The sequence below is a fragment of the Tenrec ecaudatus genome, chromosome X (assembly GCF_050624435.1).
Source record: "Tenrec ecaudatus isolate mTenEca1 chromosome X, mTenEca1.hap1, whole genome shotgun sequence".
Lineage (NCBI taxonomy): Eukaryota > Metazoa > Chordata > Mammalia > Afrosoricida > Tenrecidae > Tenrec > Tenrec ecaudatus.
The window spans coordinates 104,373,903-104,398,631 of NC_134548.1; the positions used below are offsets into that span (position 1 = coordinate 104,373,903).

Genomic DNA, 24,729 nt, shown 5'->3' on the forward strand with positions numbered 1-24,729 from the left:
AACTCCTCCCAGGATAATTCAAGTAAGCGGAGCTTTCTAGCTCCTCTAAGTAACATTTTTATATGTTTAGTTTATATGTTGTTTTAAATTGAGGAAACATAGGCATGTTGAGTTTACCAAGCATCTTCATGGTCTGCAAATCTCTGTAAAGAAATAAATTGGGAAAATAAGTAGTCAATAGGCACACTCTATATTGTTGAGATTAATAGGATCTTCCTTGAATGGGCTGCACCTTAAAACACGTACTGTATTAGAATGGAAATTGGTAGCTTTCAAATCCATCAAATTCTGACATCAATGTCAAAGCCCTTGTATTCCAACAAACCTGTGAAAGAAATGGAGCTCAGTCTGGAGTCATGCGAGCTCTCAGCAATGGTAAATTTCATGAGAGGAAACCATATATGTTATATTCATAGGTTACATATGTTGGCGGTACCTGATTGGCAGGTATGAGCATTTCATCTCTATTATGCATGGACAGACCCTGGGACATTAGCTTGAAAGTAAGATTTTGTTGTTGTTGTTGAAACTCGAGAAGTGTTTTGATTGGCATCTAAGACTGCTTTCTGTACACAAAGCCACTGAAGATGGCCTAGAATAAGAATGACTGGTTATAGAAAAGAAAAGAAAATTAAAATATATATTTTTTGTGTTCCTATTCATTTTTAAGTCAATGCTGCTTGGCAGAGCATCAGGAGTACTGCTAAATCAGAAGCCATGCGTCTTTATCTGTAAAAAGGGAATAAAACCTTTGTTGCTCTTTCTTGAACTGTCAGAGCAATAATAGTGAGCAGCAGACTGAAATAATTTTTCTGTCAATCCAGTTCTCCATAAAGCCGCTGATAAGTAAAAGTATGTAATTCTGTGCCTTTAAAGAACTGCTATAATCTTCCTAGGCTGTATATTATATATATATTATATATATATGCTAGCCTCTGTCTGATTAGTCTCAGACAGACTGACTCAACAAAGGCTGTTCTGAGAGAAAGGCCGTGCCATGTGGTTTCTATGAGCTTGGTGCTCAACTGTCTTCAACTGTGAAACGCCAAGGATATATCTACAAGTAACATAATTCTCCTGTACTGATGTCAAATAAGCTAAATTGAGGGCTGCTTTAGCTGGAATGCTTCTGTGAACATGTAGGGTCAAAAAACGCAGGTTCTGGGGAAGGTGGGCAGGTAAAGGAGAGCTGATACCAGGGAGCTCAAGAAAGAAGAAAATGTTTTCAAACTGATAGTGGTGGCGATTAGATAATACCGCTGATGGGATCGCAATATGGAATGGAATGATAGCCATAAGAGCTTCCCGTCAAATAGTTTGGGGGTAAATATATATAGAAATTCTCTCTTGAAATATATATTATATTGTATTATATATCCATCTATTATGATTATATAATAAATAATATAATGTATTTCTTTGTCAGCCTCTGGGTCTGGCAGTCATTCCAGGTGGCGAAAGCCAAAGCCAGTGTGCCCGAGGTAAAAGGAAACAAACAGTGACCATAGTTGGCAAAAGCATGCTGGACATCAGTAGAGGAGCTGGGAGCAAGGACAAGAGGGGGGCCACAAATTTAGCAGTCGGCCTGCCACATCCCTCCTTCTTTACAGAAGCAGCAGAAATTGAGGGCTTGTTCAAATTCCCTCATTATCTCTGATGTGCCTAACGAGATCTTGCTGTGGCCCCTTTTTGTTTCCCCTTTCGTTGGCACCTTATGTCATTGCTTTGTCAGCCTTGCCTCTGTACTGTCCCACCTTGTCTCCTCCATGACCCTACATCAGGTTTCTTAGGCTTTATACATTTTTACGGAAACAGCCTCATCTGTTGCCCAAGGAGCAGCTGATATAGATGAACCAATGGCTTTGCAAGTAGCACTCTAACACTTACCTGACAGTGCCCGCAAAGGCTCCTGAAACATTCATTAATTTATTGTACTGATACCACAGGCTCAATAGAAAGTGAATATTTAGAAAATAGTGATGGTGACATATGTTCACATATGCCTTATACAATTGATGTGTGGATTGTTATAAGAGCTGTAAGAGCCCCCAATAAAATGATCTTTTATTAAAAAATATTGTAGAATATCTTCAAAAATTTTGTGGGAAAATGTGATTAAAATATAATGGATGGTAGGCTGGATCTGATTTTCAACATTTTATGTCGGGGGGTTTTTGGGTTCTCATTGATGTGTTATATCACTGGGGCCACCCTCTTGAATTTTTTGTTGTATATTTATCTGTTTTTCAGTATATTAAACTCAGGATTGACGAACTTATAGGGACAGGAAGTAGAATAAGGGTGTCCGAGGGAGAACAGCAGTGGTGGCGGTGGGGAGGTATAACGGGCAGCTGATGCCAAGGAGAGTTCAAGAAGGAAGAGAATGTTTTGAAAATTATTGTGGTAGCAATTATACAATACTGCTGGATGGGATTGAAATATGAAATAACGTGATACCTGTCTTAACTCCCAATGAAATAGTTTTGGGAAAAAATACAAAGATACACACACACTTGTGTAATGGAGTCTTCCCACAAAGGTGTGAAGACCCATCATGTATCTCTTCTTTGATAGGTTGTATGTTAGACATCATTTAAATTGCAGAGCTGATTAAAATAAAATGTGTTAACATTTACAAGGCCTCCGTATGTTCTATGAAAGATCATTTACACGGCATAGAAAGAATCGCAGAATACGGCGGAAGAAGTAGGCATCACACAAGAGAAATTACTAACATACCATGTGAGTATAGATGAGGAAGATCGACATCATGGACATATTGGGAAAATCATGAAGTAAAGTCACTGAAAAATGAGTGAAGCCTTATGCAAGGAAGGGGTCTGGAGGCAGGCCTAGTGGGCACTTTAGACAAGTGAAACAAGCATTAAGTACATTAAGTATATAGATATTATGGAAAAGATAACCTGCTGCCATATCATGTAGTGCTTACATAAAAACGTAAGCATTTAGCATATGATCTTTAGGCAACGGGGATATCTTGGGGTTTTTAAATAGTTGAGGGACGTAATTAAAGTAATAGTGGAACAGAGGTGCAGGCCAGAGTTGAAGATAACCATAGAGTTTTACGTTTGATTGGCTGAGAGGACAGTTGGTTTATGAAATAAATGTATTCGAATTAAGAAAAGGTACAGTATTCATAGAAGAAGTTGAATTATTTTAGGGGCAAGTTAACCTGAAGGTGGGAGCAGAGCATCGAGATCAAGATGTCCACAAGATGCTTGGAAATATGTATATAAATTTTGTTGGCAAAATGGTTGTGTTGGAGAAAATTTTGGATATTGTGTGGAAATTATTAGAGGCATTACAAAGAAAGAAGATCCAAAATCAGAAGTTTGGAAATACCTCCACGGAGGGGCCAAAAGTATAGGTGTCAAAGAAAATGCCCTCCGGGACCGGTAGTAGGACATGGTTGTCCTAGCAGCAAAGGCAGAGAGAAGGATTAAGAACTCAGGAAAGTGGGCATTGTCAAAGTTGGCATATGCTACAGTGGAATAGAAAGAAAAAGAGGAGGACTAATAACTTGTCTGCTGGGGACTCCCTACTCATATTTAAACAGCCCCAGTGGAGCAGCGAGACCGTGGTGAGGCTGTGGGGATTGATAGTACGTGCTCAGCAATGGAGGTGGCGTGGCATGTATGGGGCCAGGTGTTGAGAACACTTGCCTTAAGAAGCTCACACATTTTGAGAAAACCCACATGGAAACGATGTGAAAACATCACAGTGCCTTATGGGGGGGAGTGTTTCAACATATTCCTGGAAAAATTCCATTGTTTTTTAATTCCATTGTCCCACAGACTTTTTAAAGACCCCCTCATCTATGCTTTAATTGTGATAGGAATGTTGTGGTTCTATAGCTCAAGAATGAGAGTAACAGTCTTAACCTCTCTCCTCTGTGTCACCGGAAAATGGACGACAGGCATACCTTGCTTAGTTGCCCTTTGCAGATAGTATGTGTATGTGTGTTTGTGTGTGTGTATGTGTGTGTGTATGTGTGTGTGTGTATGTGTGTTTGTGTTTGTGTTGGGTTTGTTTTTAACAAATGCGAGGTCTCTGCCCACACTAATTGCACAGCACGTTTCCAGCAGCATACGTTCACTTCATGTCCCTGTGCCACCTTTTGGTAGATCTCCCAGTATTTCAAACTTCTTCATAAAGCACACTCATAGACTACAAAGCAAAAACAACAACGACCACAACTCGATTGCTAGTGAGTTGATGCCACCAACTCATAGCAACCCTCCTCGACAGCGTGGAACTGCCCCTCTGGGTTTCTGAGACTGGGACGCGATGGGAATGGCAAGACTACGACCTTGCTCTTAAATGCACTAGGGAACCAAAAGACCTGTGTGGTTCATTTTATTGCAACATTCACTGTACTGTGATGGTCTTGGACCGAGCCTGCCATGTCTCCGAGGTATGCCTGTAGTGTTTCCTCAAGTGTGGTGGTTCAAGGGACCATCTTCATTCTAAGAGGCTATTATAAGTCTATCATCTATGAATTTTGCAGAGCGTAAAAAAAAAAACAACTTTCCATTTCTACATGCCTGCGTTCACTCCCAGTAAAATGTGTGTAAACACACCTCTGCGATTTGTGCAAATCCTCGAAGCCGGACACCTGTCTCAGTCTCATTAGGGATCCTTTCAAAGGACTGTTCTAGGCCAAACCATTGTTTCAGGGGAACCTGTAGGGCAGTTAAGTTCAAGGCACAGAGAGGTCAGCTCAGAAAGTTACACGACAACTATTTTGGAGGGTTTCCATGGAATACTCTTGATAGATGCTTATCTAAGGACACAGGATAGGCTCATGAGGGCTTATTATAAGGGAGCTTTAAGAAAGTCGGAAACTGCATTGATGGGGAGGAGGGGAGAAAGAGGTAACCGATCGCAATGATCAATGCCTAATCTCTCACCCCCACCCCACCCCAAGGGGATGAACAACAGAAGAGTGGGTGAAGGGACACTGTGGTCGGCGTAAGATATGAAAGCAATAATTTATCATTTATCAAGGGATCATGAGGGTGGGTGGGGAGGGAAAAAAAGAAGAGCTGATACCAAGAACTCAAATAGAAAGTAAATGTTCAGAAAATGATGATGGCAATGCATGTAAAATATGTTTGATACAATTCATGTGGAGAATGGTGCAAGAGCTATACGAATCCCCAATACAATGATTTTTTTAAAAAAAAAAACCTGCATCGATGAGAAAAAGGCCAGTAAAGTACTAAGGATGATTATTATGCATTCTGACAATATACATACTCCTTCAAGGGTAGCAAGGGCTGTCCAACAAGCATTTCATTGGGAAACCTTGCCTCAGCCACCTGACAGCCCTGATCTTGCTGCTGCAGACTGCTTTTTGTGCTCCAGATTCAAAGAACACAGAAAAGGCGTGTTACTTGAGTTCCTTGAGGATGCAAAAACTGCCAATTTGCTGTGGTGTAAATTGAAGAGTGCAAAATTCTTCAAAGAAAGAAAGGGTTTGAGAAGTAGAAACAGTGCCTTCAGAAGTATATCGTCCTGGATAAGAGGATGCATCGAGAAATAATAGCTTCACATTATGATCTTTTGTTTAATAAAAGTTACTATGCTTTTGAAGTAGTAACTTCTTACTTCTCCTTATATATATTTGCAGACTTTTTTTACAATGAAGGTAATAAGGTCCATATATTTACAATCCACTTTGTAAAAAATTGCCCATCAGTTTTACTGACTTTGCCATTACTGATTGCAATGATTATTCTACAACTCTTCTTCTTTTTTAAAAAAATCATCTTACTGGGGGTCTCATACAACTCTTTTCACAATCCATATGTACACCAGTTGTGTCGAGCACATTTTTACATTCGTTGTCCTCATCATTCTCAAAATATTTGCTCTCCGCTTAAGCCTTTGGTATCAGCTCCTCATTTTCCCCCTCCCTCATGAACCCTTGATATAATTTATAAATTATCATTATTTTGTCATGCTGTACAACTCTTCTTGATGTGATTGAACTAGTGAGTTGTATGATATGTGAATTACATGCCAATAAAAAAAGTTCAAAAATTATACAATAAAATAAAAAGGAACAGAAAGGGCCACCAACAAAGGATAAGCTTGGGAAGAAAAGGAAACCGGGCCAAGCGTCACAGGAGCGAAAGCACACTGTAAACATGCCCCTCCACGTCTGCTTCATTACGTGTAACTTGCTTCTCCTCTTTCAGCCAATCTGACGTGGTAGGCTTTGCTCACTGTACGTAAATGTCATCGAACTTCCAAGAAATAGATAGATGTCTGACTTGGCTCCTTTGGCTCCCAGTATAGTTCTCGACATTAAAAACAATGCACAAGAGAAGCATTCTGGAGAAATCAAACCAGCAAAGAGAATGAATGTATTCGGTTGTAAGAACCAAACACGGCAATCAGGAGAACTAAATTTGAAAACACAGAGATACTCGGGAGACCCATACGCCTCGTTTTATATATCAATAAGATAGCAGTATAAATGAGAAGGTATAATTTACTCTTTGAGAACCAGCAAGGGACATAAACTGTTGATACACACTAAAGGAGGGGAGGGGACTATATGTGAGGGAAACTATCTTGACAGCAAACTACAACCTGCATTTCCCCAGGCCTCTCCACCCCACCTATGGCAAAACCCGAAGAACCTCGTTGGCCTGTTAGGGATTCTGAAAGTTGGTAGGGGGCATTTTGCAAGCAAAAAACACCAAAATAAGCCTTTCCTGCTACCTCTGCTTGTGGTAGTGTCTGTTTCTGTTCCTTCTGTCTCCTCCAGCAGGACTTCACAATGCCAGAGCTTGACAGCCATCAATGGCACAGGAGGGCAGAAAGCCTCTCATCCTTGAGTGTGCCACTCTACTGAAGTACCAAGCAGGCATCCTTAGGCATCCTTTAGAGAAACAGCTTTCAGTTTTCAATTATAGTCCTCCTGATATCTATGAGAGCCCCGGTGGCATCATGGGGCTGCTGATCACAAGGTCAGCAATTCGAAATCACCCGAGGCTCCTTGGGGAAAAGATGAGGCTTTCTATTCCCGTTAAGAGTGACAGTACCACCACCACCACCACCCCCCCCCAAAAAAGAGTGACAGTCCTGAAAAATTGGAACCAAATTAAAGGGACCTATTTCAGGGCATACATGGACAACCAAATATAAAAAAGGAAACCAGTTGAGGACAAAATGAATGACTAGGACGTTTTTACAATCTAAAATGTATGCTCATCAAAAGATTAGGGGGAAAATCTCTAACAATGACACAAGGGTCACAAGACGAATTCCTAAAATCTACAGAATTCTGCAACACTTAAATAAGGAAAAAATAATCCAATGAGAAGGTGGACAAAGGACATGAATAGATCATTCATAAGGCTTACAATCACTGGCCATCCAGAGATACAAATCAGAACAATGATTAGCTATCCCCTTACACCCATAATGAAAACCCCGGTTTTAAACAAACAAAATAGACAACAACAAATGCTGGAGAGAGAACTCTCCTACACTGCTGGCGGGCTTAATATGGACAACCATTGTGAAAGTGATCTGGCGATATCTAAAACATCGACAAATAGAAATACTGTACAACCTAGTTATATCTTTGCAGGGTGTATACCCCAAAGAAATAAGAGACAACATGAAAAGACACATTCTGTTTTATGTTCACTGTAACTCAGTTTACAATAGCAAGAAGCTGGTAAAACTCAAATGGCCCGTCAGTAGACTGGATGAAGAAACTCTGGTCCATATACCCCCTGGGATACTGTGCATCCCTAGAAAACAGCAATGAGACACCTCATGAGATGAAGGCACCTGGGAACCCTTATGCTGAGTGAAGTCAGTCAATCACAAAACAAAAAATATTGTATGAGTTCACTACTATTAAAGATAAGCACCAAGATTTAGGCAGGCTTCTGCTTCTAGGCCATATGACTGCCTAGTCTGGTCTCTAATCAACAAGGTAGAGAGCCCACTTAGTGTCCAGGAGCCATGTATCACCCCCTCTAGATGTACAGCTGAAAACACACGCCTCACCTCTGCTGTGACCACTTTATCAAGATGTAGGAGAAGTGGGAGGGAGATCAGTTGGTGCCATACCATGTACCATAAACTCACCGGAGTAATTCTACCCTGCCCTTCCTGTGAATAGGCATCAAGCAGCTGCCAGTGAAGGGTATTTTTTTGTTTTTTGAAATCTCTGGAGTTTGGCCTCAAGGCTGTGACTGATAGTGCTTAGTAATCAGTATCATTTTCCCTGTTTGATAACCAAGATCTGTTGTGGTTTTATGTCTATTTTATTATTCCTAGGGCAAACTGGTCATTCATTGTAAGCTGTTAATTTCTTTTCTTCCCCTAGGAGGGGGGGGGGTTCCCCTTGAGGTTCTCTAATCCCTTAGATGGACAGACTTTTATTCTAGTTCACCTCAGACATGCCCTGTCTGAAGCACAATACATGTTACGCTTTGACCCCTAGAATAACTATAAATGTTAGACATTGAAAGTAAGCATGATAATAGTTTGAAATGGCATGTTAAAAACTAAATGTCATGGAGACAATTGAAGTGATATTTCTCTATACAATATAATTATAAAGCCAAATTTATATATTTTGCTCATGCAAGAGCCAAAGCCAGAAGAAAAAAAAAGTTCAAACTTGAGGATGTTTGTGTGTTAGGTACCATCTTCAAACGCATGTTGCACTAAGCAAGGGGTACTGTCCTTGCTGACTCTCAGGATCCGTGTGAATCATAACCCTCACTGCGTACTTCCTGGTAAGGATCAGTATGAATCCAATTCCCACCTGGAAATGGATTCAGTCATCACCTTCCTGTTTCTCCATTCTCATCACAGCTGCCCAATAGGCACTTTCTCTCACAGCTGGGTCACAGATTCTATGTGTTCCTGTAGCATTGTTCTGACCTAGTCATTTTGAGATAAGTCAAAGCACACACAATCAAAAGAACATTGTCCATCAGACTATCAAATAGGCAGAAGCCAGACCCGGCTGGTTACGACTCCTTAATTCCTTAGAATGACTCGGAGTTCATAGAGAATATCTATACTTACAGCGACCCGCTTGCTATAAGCGGAAATGTATATGAACGGACAGTCACACCGGGCGAGATCTGGGAAGGATCTGGGCGGTCGCATAGTGCGTTGTTCTGGGGGTGCTGGTAAAACTTCAAAGACCGCACCAGCTGCTTCATAGGGAAAAGATGACGTAGGGTCTTGGAAACCCCTTGGGGTATTTCTGCTCTGCCCTAGACCAACGGTTCTCAACATGTAGGTTGCGACCCTATTGGGGGTCGAACACCCTTTCACAGGGGTCACCCAAGACCATCAGAAAACACATATTTCTGATGGTCTTAGGAACCGAGATACCACTCCTCTGTTGGTCTCCAGGCGGTCCGCCCACATAGGAGTACCCGGTGTGAAGACTGTTACCCATTGTACACCATGCTTCAAGACAAACTTTCATTTATTTATCGTTACAAATAAATACTTCACAATATATAATGACATACTGTTTTGTGATTAATCCCTGTGCTTTCATTATGTTCAATTTGTAACAATGAAAATACATCCTGCCCATCAGATATTTACATGAAGATTCATAGCAGTAGCAAAATTACAGTTATGAAGGAGCAACGAAAATAATTGTATGGTTGGGGGTCACCACCACATGAGGCACTGTATGAAAGGCATTAGGAAGGTTGAGAACCACTGGTATAGGTCTCCGTGAATGAGAATTGACTCTCTGGCCGTAACACCAGCATCTACTTCGCGTCTAGGTTCAATAATCTGTTCAATAGCTACACAGAACTTACAGCTAGCGTTCATGATTATGGAGTTTATAAGGAGTGGAACAGATTACAAATCAGGACCAGAAAAGCCTCAGGTTGCAGGACAGCCTCTTCTCAGCAGTACCCTCAGGCCTGCTTCCCTCTGGCCTTCAGCCTCTTGGCCCAGTCGCCTTGAGGCCTCTCCTTTGTTTAGGCAAGTGTCATAAAGCTCCGGTAGCTCTGCCTGTAAATGCCTGCAGCACCCCATTACACTAGGAAACCTCAGCAAGAAAGCAGTCACCTCTAGCTCCACCTAGTACCTACAGACACCCGCTTCTGCCAGCAAGCCTGGTGATCTCTTGGTCAGGAGACCTCAGTTTGGGTGGCTTCTCTACTACTGCTCTCAACATCTCTGGTGTGACAGTTACGTCTCCTGGCTCAAGGAGATACTCAGCACAAGAACCCCAGCTATAAAAGACACATTGCACGCCGCACTTTCATTTCTTGGTGGTGGTTGGATGACGAGATCTCCCTTTCTGTCTCTGGGATGGCTCATAGTAAGCCTAGTGGCATGACCCAAACTGACCAATTCCCACTTTAGGATTTCATACATCTTATCCACAGAGCTCCACCCCTACAAGTGTGACGTGAACCTTCTTACATTATTATCAAGCTGTCCAATCCCCTTGGTAGGCCATAAACACCTCATAGTTGCCCCTACCCAGTTATTTGGTGGGCGTTACAATCACTACAAATGTCATATTAAGTAATTCACTGCACCACCACTATCGTTCAAAAACAAAGACAGTGGTCAAATCCAGTTCTTTGTCTCACACTCATTTTCCCCCGAATCACTCATACTGGTCATTTAGGAAGTTACTTGGTTGGTTTTCATTTCTTTGGGTTTTTTTGTTTGTTTTTTAGTGATTCAACAGCTCCCATTTCCTTGTCATCCTCAAAGCAGATCCCCTTTGTAAGAGGGTTTGATTTTGGTGTGGTGGGGGGGTGATATACTTAAAATCATTAAAATATAGTTGCATTAATCTAGGGATTTTGATTACTTATAGATGAATGGCTACCTTTTGTTGCTAAATACATCATATTGTCCCTGTAGTGATGGTTGCTTTGCTTTTATTGTGCTACAGTGGAGTCTTCCTGCTATCTGGTTTATTTCCATCTGCAGTTTTGATCCCCTGTGGTTCAATAGATGTAATATTCGAAAGAGAAGCCCCTGTGGCACAGTAGTTTACAGCACCTGGCTGCTATCCAAACAGCTGGTGGTTTGAATCCACCACCTGCTCAGCAGGAGACAGATGTGACAGTCTGCTTTTGTCAAGATTACAGCCCTAGAAACCCTGTGGGGCAGTTGTACCCTGTCCTACAGGGTCACCATGAGTCAGAATCGACTGGAGTGAAGTGGGTTTTTTGTTTGTATTTTTAATTCTAGAAAACTGGCAGGCCAGAGTAAAAGGAGGACCGGATACTAAAAACCCATGCCTGTACATGTAAAATGGTTTCTTCTTGTATAATCAAATCAGTGAGGACCTTTCTCTGCTATTGGTTTCTGCTTCTGCTGCTTTTTTATTTTTATTTTTTTTTGCATATTGGTTACAATGATGGGGTCTGGCAGGTGCAGAGTGATGACCTTATTTTGCAAGCAGTTTAGCAACCTCCAGTAGAGCAAATGTTTGAGAGTGAGCAGTTTTATAAAAGAAACTCACAACTTACAAATGGCTTTGTTTTAAAACCTCTGGAAGAGATTTTTTGTTAGAGGGCATTAAATTATTTTGTGTTATCATCTCAAACTCGCCAATTAAACCTCATTTAGTTTACAGTATATCCATTGTAATTTTCAAAGAAAACATAGTTAAGGGCAAAGGAATATGAACAATTTAACAACAACAAATCCATAAAGGCTTGACATTCATCCGCATATTACTTATTGCTAACAGACTAGGTGCTAGGGCCTGCAAGGGCCAAAATGGATAAAGCCTTGTTCTTGCCCTCAAGAACTCTGACTCGCATGGGAAAGACAGATATGTGCACAACATAAATGTCACGATGTTGTGCACAAAGTACTGAAAGAGTAACTCACTGCCTGGAGAACTCAAGAATGGTTTCTCAGTGAGTGCCTTTTGAGCTGGGTCTTGAAGGGCGAATAGTAGTTTGGAGGTGAAGAGGAGAACTCTTCTGAGGTATTTCAGATTGGGATAATGGCACGGACATAATAGTGAAAATGCCAGATAAATGGAGGCTCACATGTGTATGCATATGCACACAAACAAGGACTGAGATTAGAGATGATAAATTGGGGGACCAGCTGCATATATATACAAGATGGATTAGCACAGGGGCTGCCATGGTGGATTGAAGCACAGGAGTGGGTAGTGTTGCCTTCTGTGTGCACAGGGTCGCGATGGGTTGGCACAGCCTCAGTGGCGCCTAACAGCAACAGCATGTGTCTGGAATGGAAGCCTGGGCGTCACCAGGAAGGCAGTGTCAAATGAGCAAGAGAGGAAGGCCAATGATGGCCCAGTTGGGCATTGCAGTTTTTAAGGGGCAGATAGAAGAATTGGTAAGAGTCCTGTGTGATGAAAGGGTCATAAAGGGAGGAAGAGAGCCAGGAAAAAAGAACCATCTGACAGACTGAGGATAGAGTTTCCTAAGTGAGGCAATAATTAGTAGTGCCGCTTCCTATAGAAAGTAGAATGATGATTCAAAGTAGACTAATGGGTGTTTCCGGTGGCCCTTTACCAGAACAATTTTAGGACAACAGTGAGAACCAGGAACTAAGTTCTAATAGGTTAAAGAATGTCTTTTGTATTTCTGCTTTGGATGCTGAGATTTTAAGCAAAGAATGACGACAGTGACATAATAAAATAGGGCCCGTCTAAAGATTGTGACTCCAAACGAATATGTCCCAAAGTAGATGACCCTGCCCCCTGGGGAGGCGCTGGGAGGATCCAAAGGAGGTGCAAAAACAAATGCCCATACTTTATCCTGGATTGTGAGGTATAGCACAAGATGTTTCAATTACCAGTGGCACACTGAGTATTTTTCCCTGACAATGGAGCAGGAGGCAGAATAATCTTTTCGACTTACGCTGTAGACACTTTTAAAGATCTTAAAGAAAGTAGGTGTTTATTCATGTTAGTACCTAATTTTGCTTCCAAACATGAGTTCCCCTTTCATTAAGTCACAGTTATTGAGCCTGGTGGCACAATGGTTAAGCACTCGGCTGCTAGTGTAAAGGTCACAGGCTGCTCTGTGGGAGGTGGCAGTCTGCCTCAGAAAGATTTGCGGCCTATGGGGAGATACTGTACTTTATCATTATGTGTTGGAAAGGATTTGGGGGCAATAGTGAGTTTATACTATGTAAAGTGGTTAAAATATCTTAGCATGCCTAGTGTGTTACAGTTAGCAAAGCACCGTATCATTCGTTGTGTAACATGAAATTCATAACCATCTAATGAGAAGTTTTCTTTTCATATGTTAAAATAAAGAATGGTATTTGTGACCCATACAGGAAAGGAGCAGATAGTGGGTGGGGAACACTTCCTGTGAGAACTGAGTAGAAGTATATAAAAGTAGGGGACCGCCTTCTGAGAATCTGTATACGTTTTAGGACTGATTGATGTTTAAGTGGTGAAGTCAGGACTAGGTGAGTTGTTGTACATATATATAAAATTTTTGAGAGGAAATTGGGTGGTAAGACAGAGACAAATCAATTACTCTTTAGGTCAGCAACACAGTGGTCTCAGCAACTTAAGTTAGTTTAGTTAGCTCTTGGAAATTACCAGAGGGTGAATACCAAAAATCTTGGAGAAGGGAATCCACATTCAATTAGTAGCTATAAATAGGACAGTACGTAAGATTATCTGAGGGAAAAAGAGTAGACCAGAGCTAAAGAGTCTTGCAGAAAACAACATTGATAGCACTGTATCTCAGCTGAGGCTACACTTTGGAATCACTTGAGGAACTTCTGAAATACATTCATGTATGCTTCCTCTCGGCACCAGTTAAATCGGAATCTATGGGGTTAGAGCCTGGACAGCAGTATGTTTTAGAAGTTATTCAGGAGATTTTAGTGCACCACAGAAATTGAGAAGCACCAATTTATGGGGCGGGCATGAAAACTGGAGCCCATGAGAGCCTGGAGGAGCTGGTTATGGAACTGTGGGCAGAAAAAAAAGAATGTATGGTATCACAAAAGCCTAGGACCTAATCCTATGTCTTTCCAAAGTAGAGCGTGCTCATGGACATCAAGTAGAGTGGCGAGTATCAATAACATAAGCATTGGAGAGGATCCAGTGGATTTAACTGGTAGGACTTCATTGTGGACTGTAGCAAGAACAGTCATAAGGAGGCGTGTATAGTGACACCAGATTCCATTGAGTTGTAGTAATGCTACTAATTTTTACGACTGCAGAATTGAGTGTCCTTTATCACTTCACATGAATCTTAAAGTGGAAAAATGTACTGATTTTCGTTCCATAGTTGGTTTGGTTTAAGTTTTATTTTATTTCTTAATGGAAATTCACTTTGACTTTTGGAGCAGAGAGATACATGTATTGATTAATAAGATCTAGGCCTGCGTTAAGGCATCTAGAAGCAGAAGCTTGCTCTGCAGTCTACACGTGAGGACATTCGCAGACCATTTGTACCCTAGTTATATGCAAACTTGTTCAAAGCAAGACCTTATGATACTTTCTCTAATGATTGCAATCACTTTTTCTTGTCTCTTCTATAAAATGCTGATGCTCTGCTGCACATTTCTTCATTGGTGACTTCTGCAGAGCAATAGGTTATATGGTTTTTTCAATGGATTTTTATGAGAATATTAAGGTAGCAATGTTTCTCTCAATATATTGGAAGATGGGGTGAATTAGGACGAGCAATGATGTTGCCACAGTAAATTTCTCTTGGTAGTTTTACTTCCACACCCCACATTTCACAGACATGTTAGTGTTGATAGCTAAGTTCACACACCTAGCTGCGTATTTACAAACCTTGAATTTAGGGATAAATGGTGAGAAACTTTGATGTCAAATGTGCGGTACAAGTTGCAAGAGCAAAACTCGACAGGGTACTCACAGATTGTCCTACGTGTCTTACATTTTCTAGAGAATGAAATGCTTTTGTGACTAAAAAGAAACAATTGTTTATTTTAAGTGATGGCCGTGATTATGAGCTCATGTTTGTCTTATGGGCTCAGTGGTATGTTATTAAGGATTTTCCTCTACAGGGCTAAGAAATTTCTCTCTGCATCCCTTACTCGAAGAATTCTATATACTGCTCCAAGGGAAACAAGTGACCAGCTTCGCCTAGAAGTGAAGGAACTCTTCACACACACACACACACACACACACACACATGCACACACACACACATTTTTTATTAAACTTGGAGCACACCTCCCCTTAAAGTTGGAACCTTAGTCAACTTTCCTAAAGATATGTCGTTCCTTTCCTTGTGTCCATTCAAATAAGAAGAGTAAAAATCAGAAGAACGCAAGAAGGAAGAGACCAGAAAAGCAAATAATCGACAAGGTACCCTTTTTGAGACTCAAGTTCCATTATTCATTGCTGGCTTGTTGGGTTACATATTGGGCCGCTAACTGTGAGGTTGGTGGTTCATACCCACCAGCTGCTCCCTGGGAGAAAGATGAGGCTTTCTGCTCTCTTAAAGCAGGGGTCCTCAAACTTTTTAAAGAGGGGGCCAGTTCACTGTCCCTCAGACCAGTTGGAGGGCCGGACTATAGTTTAAAAGAAAACTATGAGCAAGTTCCTATGCACACTGCACCTATCTTATTTTGAAGTAAAAAGGCAAACAGGGCCCAAACACCCAGCAGGCTGGATAAATGTCCTTGGCGGTCCTCATGTGGCCGTAGTTTGAGGCCGCCTATCTTAAAAGAGTTACAGTTGTGGAAACCCACAGGGGCAGTTATACTCAGTCATATAGGGCCACTGTAAGTCTAAGTCAACTCAGCAGTGAGTTTATCGTTTGTGTTGCCAAAAAAAAAAAAAACACGATCCTCCCAGATCCCTTGAACCTAAAATCATATTTCACCTACTCCTGGAAGCCTTCTTCTAAAGATACAGATGAGACACGGTATCAAAAGACTATGGTGGTTCTTTTTCTCTATTAAAGGAATGTTAATTATTGTTTGCATCCAGCACAGAACTCAGTATAATATATGCTCTTGATAACTGCTTATTGAACACTTCACAATTATCGACGCCCACCCTCATAGCAGAACATAAGTGAATCTATAGGAAAGCCTTTTCCATATCTTGTACCTAAAGCTATCTCTGAAAAGGATGAAGGAAATAGAAATCTCATTCTGCAGCTCCGTAAATGGAATTTCATTAGAGTTGAGTTTATTTTATGGGCACACTGAAATGCCCTATGTATGTTGTTACCTTCACATGACCTTTTTATTCAGTGATGTTTAGTCTTGACAAGGAAAGAACTTTGCAGAGTTTATATTAAAAAATAATATAACGATATGTCATTACTCTCCTTCGTATGTCTTGTGCTTGCATTTTATTGTGGCCTCTTTGTCATCCTCACATTGAATTTTATTTCACTCCCATGTAACTATTTAGAGAGGAAAATTCTGAAATACTAACAAGAGCACATAAAGAAAGTAATGTGACAGCGGTAGGCTACTGTTTATAATTTACAAGTATTCCCATTGGTCTTAGTAAATATGCCTTATAAAACAGGGAAATAGACAGAAGTTAGTGGATCTCTTTAGAACAACATGAAGTTATTAATGATTGTTTCCATGTTTCTCCCAGATTTACTCAGGAGAATAGTTCTTTCTGGAGTTTAAATAGTTTTTAGTTTTATCCATTACATAGGAATGTTCTTAGGATTTGAACTGTTTGCTTGAGGGACTCCTGAAATCCAAGATGATATTTTTCCCTTTCACTGGGAAGTTTTTAGCTTGAGATTTCTGGGTTTATCAGTCTTTTTTAGTGTTTGTCTAGCATGGATATAGTATACAGCAAGCAGTACATTACTCTCTGGGAAATGAACAAGGACTTAAAAAATATATTTCATACATTATTCACAACTCTGCAGTGGTTGCAGAAAGTCAATGTATATCCTGGACCCAAAGAAACACAAAAACAAAGATATTTTCATATGCAGCTTGGAAAGTTAATATTATTGTGGTTGGATTTCTTTTTAGTGTAAGTATTCATACCTGTTAAATCTTTAACAGTCTTATATCTAATTTTTAAGTAAATGCATATCTCATAGTCCAATAGCCTGATAGAGTATCTTCAAGATTTGGGGCTAACACACGAAGGGATCTTTATGTAAGGAGGGTTTATATAAAGATCTATGATTCTGTGTAGATTACCTAGTGTTCATTTGAGCTATGTTTTTGACAGCTCTCTCGTCTCTATCTAACTTACATGGCCGAGATCATGAGGGATCATTGCGCTTTGTGAACCTCATTGAGCTCTTGACTCCCCTAAAGAGTTCTAATCTCGGAAACTCACAGGGGCAGTTCTAACCTGTTTTTAGGGTCCCTGTGAGTAGTCAACATCGACTTGATGCAATGAGAGTGAGCACTAGCAACAGTCCATTGAAATCAAATGTGTGCATGCTGAGTTGCAGATTCGCCTGTTGCAATCCGTAAGGTTTTCGCAGATTGCTTTTCAGAAGGAGATCTCCAGGTCTTTCTACCTAGTCCACCTTAGGAAGCTCTGCTGAACTCTGGCCAAAGTCAGAGCAACACACCAAGCCTCAGTTGGCAGATGAGTGGTAGCTACCCATGAGCTGCCACTGGCGGAGAACAAACCCAGATGTCGCACAATGCAGGCCAGGACGTACACCCTCCAGAGCCGTGCATAGCAATTGAACGAGTAGTGGGCCGGGATACAAAGTAAATTCAGAAATGAAGTTTTTGAACCTCCAGGTTTCTAAGAAATCACTCCAGGATGCCTTTAAAGTTGCATTTAAATCAGATGCACATGGGGAAAGGCCAATGGGAAGAAAAACATCATGTCCAACAACTTGAGCTTAGTTTCTGTGTTGTTAGGCTTGTATTTTGTTTTCCTTTACTTGCCTTAAATAATATCGATCCATTTGCATAGTTTATTTAGACCTAAAACTTCCAGGAAGATGCACAGCAAGGCAAGTACTCTGGTCAAGTTGGATACTGTCCACACAGAGGATGCTGAGCATCACAGAGCACTTTATGCTTTTGGTTGTCATTATTCTTTGAACAATGGTCCTGGGGCCTGATAACCAGCATGATCCTCAATTTCCTCCCGCTCTTGGTTAAGCTATGTTGTCCCAAACATGGAAATTATTGATAATAATGTCTGAGGACAATGGACACATTTTCAGCAGTGTTTTTAGGATGGTTTATTTCTCCAAAGTCTCCGAATCCGATCTCATTTTGAAAAAGCAAGACTGGTGATAGAAATAAACCCTCTTTTGCTGTTGTTAGGCGCCCTCCGGATGGCACCAGCTCATAATGACCCCGTGTGCACTAAACGCTGCCTGGTTCTACTGCATCCTCTCGTCTTTCATGCAGAATTGTGCAGGTCTTAGTGGCAGGGAAGAGAGACAATGAAGGATATTTTAAAGGGATCAGAAGAAAGTCTTTGGACGGACTATTGGTTCACAACCTTTTGGGAATTATGACCCATCTCCACTGGAATTGAAAAGTACATGTATTAAGTAAGGGATCAAGTAGATGATAATAAACTTTTTTTTCCTCCTCTGCCATCAAGTCGATACTGAGTTAGAGCGACCCCCCTCCCCTGTGCATTTCCAAGATTATAACTGTTTATGGTAATATCAAGGCCTGTCTTTCTCCTGCAAAGGGTCTGCTGGTTTCGAACTGCTGACCATATGGATAGCAGCCCAATGAGTAATCACTATACCACCAGGGCTCCTTTTCTTTATTCTTTTTAATCATTTTATTAGGGGCTCATACAACTCTTATCACAGTCCATACATCCATCCATTGTGTCAAGCACATCCATTGCCCTGAGAATTCTCAAAGCATTTGCTCTCCATTTAAACCCCTGGCCAGGGCTCCCTTTATAATAATAATAATAATAATAAACCAAGGAAACCCTTTTATAATACCATGTGAAGTATCTAATCAATTAGTAGAGACAATAGTGAAAAGTCTACTTAAGTAGTGTAAAGTCTGCATCATTATTTTCTCTCACAATTATACACTCTAAAAAGGTCTTAAAGGGGAAAATATCTGGGTTTTATCGTTTTTCAAACTACAGTTCATATTTAGTTACTATTTGACAGATATGAGTGTATTCAGTGAAAAGCGGGTAAAATCTGAAATATACTCAATGAAAAAGAAAATAAAATCATTAAGCAGAGCAATTTGATAAGTTTCATTTGCTGGCTTGGGTGTCGTCTCTCTGAATTCACTCAAATAAAGAGTCGTTTTTACTTGAGCAGGTCATACCTTAGTTTTGTTCTAAAGATCGTTCTTCGTTTTTAAAGGTGTATAAAACAAAGATCAAAATTAAGCCAATGAGCCACTTTGTTCCCCTCGCTAATATTTTAAAAATAGAAAGGAGCTTCAAAATGGTCATGGAAAAAATGATTTGTCTTTTAAATTCCATTTGTCCACAAACTTTTTGCAGCCCCTTCCTGCAAGCTTATGTTATTTACTTTTTATGTTAATTTTTTTAAGCTGGAGGCTAGTGCTTGCAAAAGTGGGACTCTGTAGCAGATATACTTGCCTGTTCGTCCACACCAAAATATGGACCCTGGAAAATAGCACCTTTTATATATGGTTATTTAAAAAATCAAATCATGGTAAATATTTTATTAGCATAATTTAAAGCTACTACTTAACTTGCCTTCTTGTCCACCAAACAGATTTTTGCCTCCTTCCTAGTTGATTGGGTCCTAAAATGTAAACGTGCCCCCCCACACACACACACACACAGGAAGCTGCTCGATTTTGAAGTAGGGCTTTGTTCCTGGGCTCTGGCATGTGGTACATGTCCTGACCTAACTGAAGACAAAAAAGATGTCGGTCGAGTAGAATTCATCACAGAGTATGACTTCTTCACAGCGTGTCCAACCTTTCTTTGTTTGGAGCCAATTAGCTATGACCTTTTCTTTTAGCCTTGGGTATGAGATTATTAGACGCAACCATTTCTGAATTATTTTCTTTCTAATATTAGTTTAAGCAAATTTCCTTGCAGAGGTAACTCTTCCTTCATGTTTTTCCCCCTCTGCTGCGGCTTTCCACTAAGCTGCTAAATCTTCCGCAAAGAAATTAAACGTACTGTTTCTAGAAACATTAATAGCCTGTGCCCTTTCTGAGTGTCCTACTTCAGAAATATTGCCGCTGCAGTGGTATTGCACGCCATCATTTCTTCCCGTTGCTCTCTGCGGGGAAGTTCCAGCTTTAAGGTAGATACAAGTTCTTGTATTGCTGAGCAACGTTTCAAAGATTCCCCCTTTCTTAACTGATGTGACTGCTCCAGTCTTTAAAGAACCACACTGCTTCTTTGTCAACTTATTTCACTGCCGTTGGCAGCCAACTCAGAGCATACGGAGGACTGGGTAACCAAGTCTATGAATAATTACACATCAATTCCTCCTATTAGGAAAACAACGCAAAGCCAAAGGCTCATCGCTGGAGATAACGCACAGAATGTTAGCTATGGATGTAATACGGGAAAAATCCCTGCGCATCATAAAATGTCAGAAATGCTGCTAACATGAAAGCAAGCCACTCTTCCATTTTTCATGGTAGCTTTAGGCCTGCACTGGTGCCGAATGGAGAGCTTTGATTTGCCTAGCTTTCAAGACCGAGAGAGACTTGTCTTTCCTGTGGCTTAACTTGTTTATCCCTCCACCTCCAAAATGTTTCTCAAATATAATTCTTCGACTTCCCTTCCCCAGCCCACTTGTCATTTTCTTTGTTTCTACTTTCTGAAGAAATGGCAACTGCTTTTCAAGTTATTCCCGAGAGCTATACGTTTTATTAAGAAGAAAGTAATGCTAGAAAATAAGCAAGTGGAAAAAATTAGTCAAGTCTCATTCACATTTTGGTTTCAATCAAATAATGGAAGAAGGCCAACTTGATGTACTCAACTATGACTTCTAATTTCAATCTTTTGTGCTTGCTGTCTTGAAAGCTGCAACCATTTGTTAAATGTGAATGGGAAGAGAACAAAACACAATGGAATATTACTTCTTTTCCACTAGCTCTAAATTAATTTTTGATTACACAGACTCACATCTTCATTAGTAAAGTAGGAAATTCAATAATGTATTGCAAAGTGCTCTCCTCTCCTTACTCGTTCAATAATGTCAAGATTCTCCATCAGAGGAGTCAAGGAAGTAATACTTTGTGGTGGTATGGGTGTTTTTCTTTCCAAACTAACATGAAGTTAAAAATTATATATATATGACGCTTCTCAGGCTAATAGAAACAATTCGCATCAGTAATTTATATTACTGACAACCTGCTCCTTAAGCATTTATGGAAGCATTTTAAAAATAGAATTAAATAAGCCTGCTCTGAAGTGGCCTTATATTGTTTATATTTTTTGTAGTTTCTTTTCCTAAATAAGCTTGGTTTTGGATATATAAATATCATGGTTAATAACTGGTAAAAAGCTGTTCATTTGAAAATCTCTCTGATTTTATGGCTATTTGTACCCATCTGTGCCAATGTTATAAATGATAAAATAATAATCAAAGCACTGATAACTTAATATAATAGCTATTGTGCTTCAGAAAGATCTTTCATGCTTTGACAGTAAATGTCTCTCTTGCCTTGGTAGCTACTTAGAAAAAAGTCTATTGCCCATTTCCAATGCTATTTAACTGGGGACATTAGTCCTTTGACAATACTGTATGCTATTGACAGTATCTTTTAATTTGTTTAATATCCTGACATTTGCTATGTTAATTTTTTACTTTGGGATTTTTAAATGCTAGATTTGTGCTTAAAATAGAAAAGCCATCTACTAATAAGATTTAGTCCTATCACCTAAGTACGACAGAGTTGTCCCAGATGTAATAGGGAGAGATAAAGAAGGGATCAAAGATAATAAATTTGCCCTGCTTTCTCTACAAAGTTATTACTGCAAGCTTTAAGTCTCAGCTTTTATTGATAAATATAAACATGGGTTATGTAAGGAAAGCCTATGCCTATTTATAATAACATTTAAATCTTGTTTCGTAATTGCTTTAGGCCAAACAGCTCCATAAACTGTCCCAAGGCAATTTGAAAACAGGTATTTGTTGCATAATCTGTTTTATTGCATATGAATTTTATTTTATGATTTTTGTAATTAAAGTAATAAAACTAAATAATATTTCCTTGCTAACTAGCAAGTAAACATCTTTGAGGAGCCCTGGCAGTCCAGTGGTTAGCACACTCATCCGCTAACCAAAAGGTCAGCGGTTCGCACCCACCAGCTGCTTCATGGGAGAAAGCCGTGGCCCTCTGCTTGCACAGATTTAGAGCCTTGCAAATGCTGGGGGGGGCAGTTCTACTCTGTCCTAAACTTCAGAATCTGCCCCACGGCAAGGAGAAAAACAGCTTCACACAGTGTAGATGCATTTTACTTTGTGAAAGAATTGATGGTCATTCAAAGGGGGAAGATGATTAGGGGTTGGGGGGCAGATAGTATTTTCAATTGGTTAGCAGGCTTTTATCAAAGCAGTTCCAATTATAATCCTAGGGAATTTCATCTGACTAAATCCCCACTCAAATGACAAGCAAGGAATGAGAGCTCCAACCAAAGGCACAAAGCAGGAGCGATAGGCTGGGGAAGAGGACATGTCGAAAGGATCTGCCCATGGGGCCCTCTTGAGGGACCCTTTTTGCCTTGGGCTGGCACCTCTCACCATTGCGCATGAGAATACTGGACACTGCATGATGCTATATGTCTTCATCTTTGGGCCGTTGCTGTGCGATGATGGTATCTCTCATGCACTGCCCTCGGCACTGTGGAGCGACATGGTTAAACCCATGAAGCAGCTGCCCTTTTGTTTTTCCTTGTAGTGGATCAAGTGATTGTGATGGTTACGCATCATGCAAGTGTCAGTTCAGGAGCCTTCGGTGCTGTGGCATCTAAATGAAGCGTCGTCAATAAACATTGAGCTTTGAGAAGGAGAGGAAGACAACGCAAACCCATACTTGTATGCTAGTCTTCAAATTCCAAGCTGCCTGGAAATAGTCGCTATAGGACCCTTCGATGTCAATAAAATATAGATATATATATACCCGGGTTGGTGAGCACATATAGATCTGCACATTAACGTCAACGGAAGTTATCTACATGGGTATCAAGTGGTAGGAGTTCCTTTTTAATTTTTTTAAGCATTTAATTGGGGGCTCATACAGCTCCTATCACAATCCATCCATCCATTGTGTCGAGCACATTTGTACATCTGCTGCCCTCTTCCTTTTCAAAACATTTTCTTTCTACCTGAGCCCGTGCTATCAGCTCCTCATTGTTTTCCTCCCTGCCTCATGAACCCTGAATATTTTTTAAATTATTATTACTTTCTAAGAGATAGGAATTCTTGAATATATTAAAAATGTTCTATAGCTCAACTTTTCCAATAGTTCAAACCTAAGGGGCATATGTGGAATTCATACGGATACAATTTATAACCTACAGCACCCTTGAGAAAGCTTCAAGTCCTCCTAATCCCCATACCATTACCACCAACAAATGTCACTAGGAACGTAAGCCTGATTAGTCTCTTTTAAAGAATGGGGAGAGGACATGTGTTTTAATTATGACAGCTTCTTTGAGAATTCCTCAGAGGTGGTAACACCAAGCTGTATATTAGGTGCCATTCTCGTAATTTCTATTCTTCCCTTTAGCTGTTTTGTGAGACTTTCTCCGTCCGGCAGCGCCCAGCCCCCTCCAACTTCTGCCCTGATTCTTTCAACTGCATTGTCTCCTTCCTTTCACTTTACATTTCCCAGGAGAATCCGTGAGCTCGGAATGGCCCACCATTTATTGAAGTGCTGCAATTATAGAAAGTCTCTATTATTAACATACCTGCATGCAAAGCTTTATTGTGGTCTCACAGAATAGTCTTTAGCGGAGCACCATTCATTAGGGTATACTGCCCCTTTTGAGGAACAGCTTTAAGTCACAGAATGAACCCTTACACAATGTTCGACATTTCTCAAGGAAGAAGGGGACATGTTTAATTAAAACCAGACCAACAACCACAAAAGAAAACCCTCAGATTTCTACCAGATACTAATCTACTCAGCCCACTGAAAAGGAGGAAGGAGGAGTATGGGCATTGAAACTGAGAGAATTTTCATATTGCGAGGACATATCCCATACCTGGTTTATTACAAATGCTTGTTTCCTACAGTAGCTATGAAGCGAGATGTGAAAATGTTTTGAAACATCTTGCCTAGAAAATGTGAAGGTTTTAAAGTGTGATAAAACGATTATCATCACTGTAGGATATCAGTGCACGTACGTCCCGTTACTCATAGGAACAAGGTGTTTGGGGTTTTTTGTTTTGTTTTTACAGTAGCTCCACAAAGCCCTGGTGTGATCCACCCTGTGTCTATGTTTCCAGCCTCATCTTTGGCTAGTCCGAGGTTATAAGGAAATGCGGCCCACAGCCACAGACTGTGCGATACTAAAAGGGAAGGGTTGTTTTGAGTGGGAATTAACTTCCAGTATTCGTCCATGAAAAATGTCATTAGCATAATAGTTTCATGGCTGAGAAGTAAGTAATGCCAGATAAATTTTATTATGATGGTTTTGCCATTATTATGAAAATAAGTAAAATGTTATTTGTTTCATTTATACCTGCAATGGATTAAAGTACTGAACAATTAAAATGTAAGTTTAACTTTATGGGTTGTTTAATTAATAGCAGTAACTTTAGTATGTTGAAATTCTAGTTGCATGGC

At 40.3% G+C, this 24,729-nt stretch overlaps 1 protein-coding gene across 2 annotated transcripts in view; it reads left to right on the forward strand.

Moving 5' to 3' along the window:
- The window catches only part of DIAPH2 (diaphanous related formin 2), a 925,981-nt gene that overhangs the window by 746,277 nt on the left and 154,975 nt on the right, over positions 1–24,729 (forward strand). The window lies entirely within an intron of this gene.